This window comes from Anopheles arabiensis, chromosome 3 (genome assembly GCF_016920715.1).
Source record: "Anopheles arabiensis isolate DONGOLA chromosome 3, AaraD3, whole genome shotgun sequence".
In the NCBI taxonomy this organism is placed as follows: domain Eukaryota; kingdom Metazoa; phylum Arthropoda; class Insecta; order Diptera; family Culicidae; genus Anopheles; species Anopheles arabiensis.
In genome coordinates this window covers 89,692,665-89,701,431 of record NC_053518.1, presented here as the reverse complement: position 1 = coordinate 89,701,431, position 8,767 = coordinate 89,692,665, and the positions used below count along the sequence as shown (strand labels likewise).

Sequence of the window (8,767 nt, the reverse complement as noted above, 5' to 3'; positions counted from 1 at the left end):
GATAAGTGAATGGTGTGTTTCCGGTGACGCATTGCAAACATCCGGGTGGCTTCCTCTGTTTTGTTTCAAACAATCTGCTCCTCTAACGAACCGCTGGCGTTGTGCGTCGTTGTACACGCCTACTGCAAAACGATAAAGTTTTCACATTTATTATTCAACGTCCATAAGCATGATGAATTATTGCCATTAAGGAGCGAAATATTGTTTTATTGCACGAGATTCACACATTTTTATCGAATCTGAGATGGATCAATTTGGGTGCAATGTTTTATCAATACATATTTTAAAAACAAATCATTCTTCACACAAAACAAAATATTGCTAAATATAATTGACACTATTATTTTTGTATGAGAAATTTGGAAAATTTTGTACTCATTAATTTCGGCACATGCGTTGGAAAAAACAACTCTTACTAAATTATTATTATTTTTTATTTATGAACTTATAGAAATCACCAGGCGTCTCCATCATAATCAGGTGTCTCCATTATGACCAGGCGCCTCCATCTGTACAAAGGGACTCCACTGAAATTAATTGCAAACCAAATAATAATGATAATTCGTCGGGAATTGTGGAGACTGTCGTGAACAACATATCTTTTCCATCATCCTTCTTAAAACGGTAGAAAGCATAGCACCCAAACCCAAACAACCCAAACTACAGCACATTTACCAACCACAATCACGTTGTGGAGTGCTGTCACTCAGTAACATCTTGACGCACACAATCTAATCGATAGCTTATATCACATTCATTGAGATGTTTTGCTTTCCGAGGTGCCAAGAGGATTGATACTATCTGTTTTCATTCCCTTGTGTTTCCCTTATCTGTCAGACTTATCTCGGGAATGGTTTATTTTTTATACGCTCTTACCATACATCTTATTTCGCATCATGCTGTGGTGTGTTTGCTTATGAGTCTATTTTTTTTTGCCGAGTTAAAAGAAGATACGCAAAAGAACGGACCATTTCCATTCTCACGACATTATTCGTCTTCTACACCGTTTCGACAAACAAGCGATTTCCGACTATACTCAAGCGATTTCGGGTTGGCTTGCTATCGGCCTTATATCGATCGGTTGTAACTGCGAACACGGGAATAGCGCACCACGATGATGACACCATCATCCGTCGAGAGTGCCCACTTTCTCGCACAATAATGGCACAGCTGTCAACGGGACGTATTCCAACCACCCTGCCCCCAGGGGAGGGAATTTTCGAGTTGTGTTTGCCGGATGAAGCGGTACAATTCCATTGCAAACCCAAATCACGATGCCCGAAAACTGATGACGCGTTGAAACCAATTAAGCATATCGATCGTGCGAAGGTAGCATCTAAGCCTTTAAATGTACTTTTTACTTGCTGATTGTTGTGAATTTTCCTGGAACATTTTCACAGGTTGTTTTCCATCGGTACAAATTCAACCATAGTAATAGAGCTTGTAGCACTTATATCTCTTTTGTGAATACTCTCTCCTACTTGTTATTCGATCCATTCACGCTCATTATCACCTCATTATTATGGTCACGTAGTGTATTCGATGTGGGTAAAATGAACCATTCATGTGATTAATGCACGTAATGCATATCTCGTTTTGTTCATTTCATATGTATGTTTCGTCGTTTTTTTTTCTTTTTTTGTACATCTACCCTTGATTGTAGGGATAATCAACTTTTAGTACAAAGTGTCTTTGTATTACCAATCATTCCCTCTTTAACAACTGAAGGAAACTAACCCAAAATAAGACACACAAAAAACTAAACACACAGTCAAATTACCGTAACATTAATAAGGAAGCTGACGGCAATGGAGGGGTGAAGGAGAACAAGCCAAACTTAACTATCAAGCAAAAACCATTCCGAAAGAACCCTACTTTTGCCTGCTTCCCACAGCCTTCGATGCGCCTTAACGATAATGTGGCCTAATGATAATGCTTGGGACGATTACGGTCGCTTTTTTTTTTTGGTACAGTGTGGACCTATTTACATTCTGATTCTGTTCGAAAGTGTTACAGCTATCGCTAAAGAAAGAAAAGCTGTGGCAAATTAGCTCTTGGATTGATTGCACGCTCATATTATTTGATGGTAGCAAAAATGAAGTCACTCTACTTATTATACTCCCTTCATGTCAGTTTCCTTCTAAGCAAACCGAATCCCAACGCAACTGAATCGATATGCTCTGGGCCACTGCTTTAAAATTACACCTAATAATGATGAACAACATTATCTATTTCACTCAATCAAGCCGTACCAAAACCACCGTACCAAACCATGAAGCGTTTGTTACCCACTCGAGGGAATTCTGTATCTGTGGCTGAAAACTGTATAAATGAATGCTCTCATCTGCCAGTGGCAGATCGAGATACTATTTTAGTTCAATTCGCCACCATCGACCTCACCCCATCGACAGTTCGGTATGGCAACAGTAAATCTCTCAACAAAGGGCAATTAACTCAATGGAGACCATTAATCAAACCTAATGAACTTTTCCGACAATTTACGATCACCCGCGATGCCCACGTGCTGCAACGTTTAAGTTGATAATGATTTGATATTTCTATTGCTGCTGCTGTTTTTTTGTATGTTTTTAGTAGCTTTTGAGTGTGCAGAATATGGAGACAACAATTTGAGATGACTGAGATTGACATATATCAGAAGCTTTTCACATTAATATAGAACAATTTAAGGATTTCCTTCAATTTTTGGAAGCAAGGAAAATATAATTTGAAGTATTAGCAGTATTGTGATTTCAACTAATATTTTCAGTATTTTAGTATTGCTCTATTCAAGCATCTCCTCTAAACATGTTCTTATACCATTTTAAAAGCTCACACAAAATAAATTTAATCTTTCCCACCTACCAATCGAATAAATCAAATTTTCCTAATCCCAACCAACCACCACCAAATTCATACCAAATTCGCCACAACAAACCAAAATGACACTTGTTGACACGTTGACGCTCGCCACCGCTCGCAGGCACGTGCACAGACTGCACAAAATCAAGCGCAACGCTTAGACGGTCCATTGTTATTGTTTGCTGGCCATTTGTTACCTTTTTTTGTAGTTGTTGTTCCCTCCTGTCCGCTTACACGCGGTAAATCCAGCGCAGTACAAAACGGTTTGCCCCCCCCAAAACGTATGCTAGCCCCACATACGTAAGCGAACGACCAAACAAAATGAAACTAATTAAAGCGAAGCAACAAACGACGCACAGCACGTTTGGGACTACGAACAAGAACGGAAAACACAACACACCAAAACGGTGCTGCGTCGACTCGGCTGAGCACCCTGTACTAAAAGCGGCCGCTCGTTGGTGAGTGACCGAACGCTTTCCTTCGCTCAGCATCAACATCATCCAAAAGCATCCGTCCGAGCAGGCGGCAGGCTCAGTGAACGTTGAGCCTGCATTCGGTACGGTACGAACCCGGCGCGGGTACGAACGTTTGCGTGTGCGTTTGCGCGTGTGTTGTTCGGTGGTTGCGGGAAAGAAACACCCAGCACCTACCGCCCTGCTCGGGGCAAAGAGCAGGCCTGATGGTGGCTTACACACCCGTGGGCAGTGTGATTTAGTTTTCGGTTTGTTACACCGTGCGACAGTTCCCGGTAGTGTGGCAATCCTGGTTTTACGCATAAATTTATTTTAATTGCATATCGATTCCGGCGGTAGGTTCAAGTTCAATGGTGTCCCGAGTGATCCTTCCATGTTTGTCGTTCGAGTGAGTGTGTAGTTTCACTTTCTGCTCGTCCCATTAATACGCTACCATTATTGCCCGTTGCTGTTGTGAGCCCGATAATTAGTGCGAACAATTAAAGAGCAAAAATCACAACCCCACTGGTACGATTCAACCCTCCTGCGCAACAAAGAAGAATAGGAGTGTCTAACAAACGAACAAAAAAACACACCACGGTGGCCGGTGGGCAAATAGATCGCGCCCGATCGGGCATCGCGATAATATGGAGTGAAATATTACACCCAGCGGCTCACGCGAGTGATAAGATGATAAATTGGTGTGTGCGGCCGCACATTATCATATGTAATCCCAGCCGGGGGGGAAACTCGAATTGGCCGCACCCTTTCCGACGTCTCCGCCAAACAACAGACACACCAGCTGCAGCGTGTCTCAGCACCGCCCAGTCGATTGGCGATAATGGAAATGGAAATCGTTCGATCAGTGCTGCTCACCGTCGTGTATTAACCCTGTATGTGAATTAGTATGTGTGTTTGTGTGGAATGAAGCGCTTTCCGGGGAAATATTAAGCCCAAAAAGGGGGAATTATACCTACAATCATGCAAACTGCTACCGAGAAAGGCTTCAGTTTGAAGAGGAAATAAAACAAAAGGTGAAAATAAGGTCGGCGCTAGTGAGAAAAAGGTGATGAACCTTTCCCCGCACGGCTGACCACGACCTATACGCAATTAGCCTGCCCCAGAGCTGGGTGTAATTTATTGTTTTCCTAGAAGGTTATTATTACTATTTGTGAAGTGCAGAGAGCGAGAGAGAGAGAGCGAAAGTAAAAAGGAAGGGAGTGTTTCCAAATAAAAAGCACTACCTACAGTTGTGACCGGCATAAACATCTTCTTTTCTCGTGCGTAATGTGTGAACGATTTCATCTGGATTAAGCAGACAGGCTGCTCGAAAACCCGTGTCTGATCTCATCATTAACACTTCGCCCCTTTTTTTTGGTACGTATAGTCACAAAAAAAAACCCGGAAAAGTCTGCTTCATATACACACAGCGTGGTTGTAACTGACATTATCGCCAACCTCAAATCTGTATCCGCGCGTATGCTAAACATTCACGCAAACGTCAACAACGCAGCCCGTGCGGGCCACGTGAGCTTTCACCGTAAAAGATAAGCCTTGTCGGCATGTTGGCTGTTTTTTTTATTATTGCGAGCATACACACTCTCTTTTTCTATGACTGCGGCGCGGAAATTCTAACGAACCTCGATGATGATGTTTTCCCCCGGATCATACGGAACTCCCTAGGCCCTCTGCCTGATGGTTTATTGATGATATTCCGGCATTCATCGGCATCCAGCTAGCTAGCGAGCTCACACAACCTGCATCGTAATTTGAACCTTTTTTTGTCGTTGTTGTTGTTGTGCTCCACTTTTGCCGTCTACGCTTGACTTCATAGTTTTTTATTTGATAAATCCCATTTCCTACGTGATAAACAGTTTTAAAAAATGCGGGCCACGAACCGGGAGGGGCTGGCAAAATCACGAGCAAATGTGCTGTGTGTCGTAAATCGAATCAAATCGGTTTCTTGAAAACCGAAGAGAAAAAAAGGAGGTCCCACAAAAAGAAGGAAGAAAGCAACAGGGAAAGAGACTGACATACAATCTAATCTTGCTCCGGGTGATAAACCATCTGCCGGAACTGGTTTGCGTGCCGATACACGCCAAACGGTTGTTCAAACGCTTTTTGTCGACTGTAAGGATCACAGGAACAGTAAAATGTTGTACTGTAAATAAAATTTCATTCGCAGCGTGTTAAAAGCTTGTGGAAAAATCAGTACAGCAAGCTCTTCGTGATTGGTTGGCTTCTGTTTGTCCTTTTTTTTACTTTTTGTCCGTCGGAAGCAAACAGGTGTCGTGCATGGTGTAGTGCACCACGCAGGCTCGTGTACAGTGCGTGTAAATATTTGATTTATGTGCGAATAAGCTTGTCCATAAACATAAATTGGTTAATACAGGACAGGAAAAGCTTTTAATTGTTCATTTGCTCCAAATGTGCAATGCTTCCGGGAACGGATTGGGAGGAACAAATAGGTTTTATATCCTTACCTCATCTGCTCATGGAAAAAAGGTTCATAATGAACAGTACGAAAGTAGACATATTTAATATGTTTTACTATCATCGAATCGCATTGCTACATCCACCATTTATAAGGGATTTTTTTTGTAAATTTTAAGTATTTTGGTCATATTTTTAAAATGCTCTGCATCGCTACAGCAAACAGCTACCAAATTACAAACTCAAAATAACAAACAAAGTAATTGGAGGGCACAGCAATCCCTTTCTTATTGATTTCTATTTACAAAACTACCCCCCTGAAGCCATTTCCACCATCCACTCACAAATAATGAAAACAAACGATCAAATATCCCACCCAAACGAAGTGAAGAAACAGTTTTATACTCGCACAAAGCTGTGCATGGTTGAATGAGTGTGTGTGTTTTTGTTATTGCTTTTCACACAACCCACGCCTCAATTAGTCGCCACCGTCATTATGATGTGCCGCCAAGCGATAACCCTTCAATCGATCATTCGGTCTCGGGGCGGTTTTGTTTTTATTTCATGCCCACTCCGCTTTTCTCATACCGGCGCGTTCCAGTAACGACTCCGAAAATGGAAACGCTGTTTTGCCCACTGCCCCAAACACGTTTTGCGCCCCATCCATCCGTCGGTACGCACGTTCGTTATTTGCATTGTTTGCTTCCTTTAGGGGAGGGCTGTTTTTTTGTGTGTGTGTGTGCTGTGGGTCGCCGTGACCAATAAACATTTTTCATTTGAAATTTTATCATTTCGTAATGTAAAACAGAAGAAAACAACAAAAAAAAAACACACCAACCACGACAACAATCTCTTTTCTACACCTTCGACACGGGAGGTTTTGTTGTTGGGAAGGATCGCAATCGCCAAAAAAAAACACCGCCAAAACGAACACTTGCCCGCGGTGTTTCCCGTGCAGGTGGTCCTTTTTCATACCTTCCGCTTTAATGGGGCCTTCGCAAAAGCGCCCCCGGGGTAGAACGGACGCTTTTTTTGGTTAACGCAACACATTTTATGTTGCGAGGGAAGAGGGAGAGAGAGAGAGAGCGCGAGTATACAAACACAAACCGCTTACAAAACACGCTGCTCCAACTATACGCGCAACGCCCAAGCTTCCGACCGGAAGATCGCTCTCACCAAACCAAAGCTTCTGCCATTCAGTTTCCCGTCTTTATGTGAACGTGTTTTTTTTTGTTGCAGTCTCTTAGTTTTCTTCTGGTGGAAAATTGATCTTTACTTTACTCTTTTTGTTAGCGCGAACTTGACAACAAATCCATTTTACAGTGAAACCTCCCCTTTTTACACTCTCTTACAAACATGCTTTTGCACGCTTTTGTGGGACGGAAAACCGGTCAAGGGTTTTTTTGGGACTCAAAGGTCAAGCACATTGGGTGGGGAAGGGGAGAAGTGTCTCCTGAGAGGCAGCTGCTATTTGCCCGAGTGTAACTCTCCACTGTTGACCACAAAACCTCGGAAGGATGCGGCGGGCAAGGCATTTTGTGGCAGTTCTGTCGGTCAAAGTTTAGCGCGCCCAACTTTTGGAGGGAAATTTGGTGTGCCTTCTATCTTTCTTTCCGATTGAATTGATTCCCTTTGCAAATTGCTCCGGAAATAATTTACCCACCATTCGATTGTATTATTTGCTGTTTGGAGATGCTTCGACGATGACCTTGGAGTAATTGATGAATTTTTTGGAATAATTGTTATGTTTAACTAGCGCGATGAGAACAATTAATTGGGCAAAGATTGCAAAGAATTAATGGGGTTTACTGATAATATTTCTAAATAACTCACAAATATGCTTAAAAATTCCATTTCTACGGAATTCAACAACTTCGACTATAACACAAGCGCCTGCATTTGTATCCCTTCGACCACCAATGAGGCTCGAAGGACTAAAAATAAAACAGAATGCGCAACATTGACAACAATTTCGGTGAAAAATACACCCTAATTATTTAAGACATGAACAAACGAATTAAAAACAAAACCGCTGCCCGAGCAAATTATTTTGCTAAATAAATACAACCTTCGAGGCTTTATTATCTTTAACCATTCCAGGTGAAAGGCCCGCTCTGTCAGCCGAAGCGTTTTCGGAAGGCAAGCGTACCTTTTCCCCTTGAAAAGACAACACCGGGAACGTGCTTAGAAAATCTAATCGCATCTAATTCAATGCGGTGAAGCTTTTGGCAAGCGGTAGGCTCGCTTGAAAGGGGCGCCACTAACGAACTGAATTGTAGGGCACATTCATCTGCCCAATTAGCTGCCCAAGGTGGCTGCCATTCATGCGCATAATGTTTCTTCAATTGGGGGGGATCAATGGTGCGGGTGGCGAAGATAAGATTTGGCGAAAAGATTATTGAACAAGTCGGCGTGTGTGCTGGGGAAGGGAAATTGGGAAAATTATCTTAAACTGAATCATTCTAGTAATGCAACAGAATCAGCGTGATAAGATATTGAATATATCCTCTAAATGAGTTATATTTTTCAACCATTTTCCTTCCAACCGAAAGCGGTCCATAATTTATCATCCAAAACCCTCCGAAGATTGCTGGTTGTGCCGTTTAAGAATTCATGTCCACTTCAGCCACTTCGTCAGCAACCCTGGCCCTGGCAAATCGAGAGACCGAAAAATTTGCTGACCCGATCATAAAAATCAATAACAACGACTAGTCACGATTCGGGACTCAAACCACCTCCGTCGTCTCCTCACGAAAAAAGGGGTAAAGATGAAAAATGTATTAAATTATCTATCCGAAGCAAAATTTTCCACAAATGAACATTTTGCGCTGACACAGCCAATCCGTTTTCCGCCGCCGCTGCTTAAGCTTTCTTTCCAGCTTTCTTGTCGCAGCACGCCTTGATTACCTTAACCTCGGTTCGGTCGCTATGCTTCTTCACAGCGCTCTACGCTTTGCCTTTGCGTAGCAACACTCGATCGCTTTGATGCACTTTCCTTCGCTTTCGCCTAAATCGATACCGTA

General features: G+C 42.5%; 1 protein-coding gene across 6 annotated transcripts in view; it reads left to right on the top strand.

Annotated features, from left to right (window-relative positions):
* Window positions 1-3,401: 3,401 nt before the first annotated feature.
* LOC120903138 overlaps window positions 3,402-8,767 on the top strand; it is a 24,804-nt gene continuing 19,438 nt past the window's right edge. For 2 of the 6 annotated variants that reach the window (XM_040312387.1, XM_040312385.1), the window contains exon 1: window positions 4,212-4,688. The gene's annotated coding sequence lies outside the window, so the exon portion shown is untranslated. The other 4 variants (XM_040312386.1, XM_040312382.1, XM_040312384.1 and 1 more) reach the window with 4 other exon arrangements.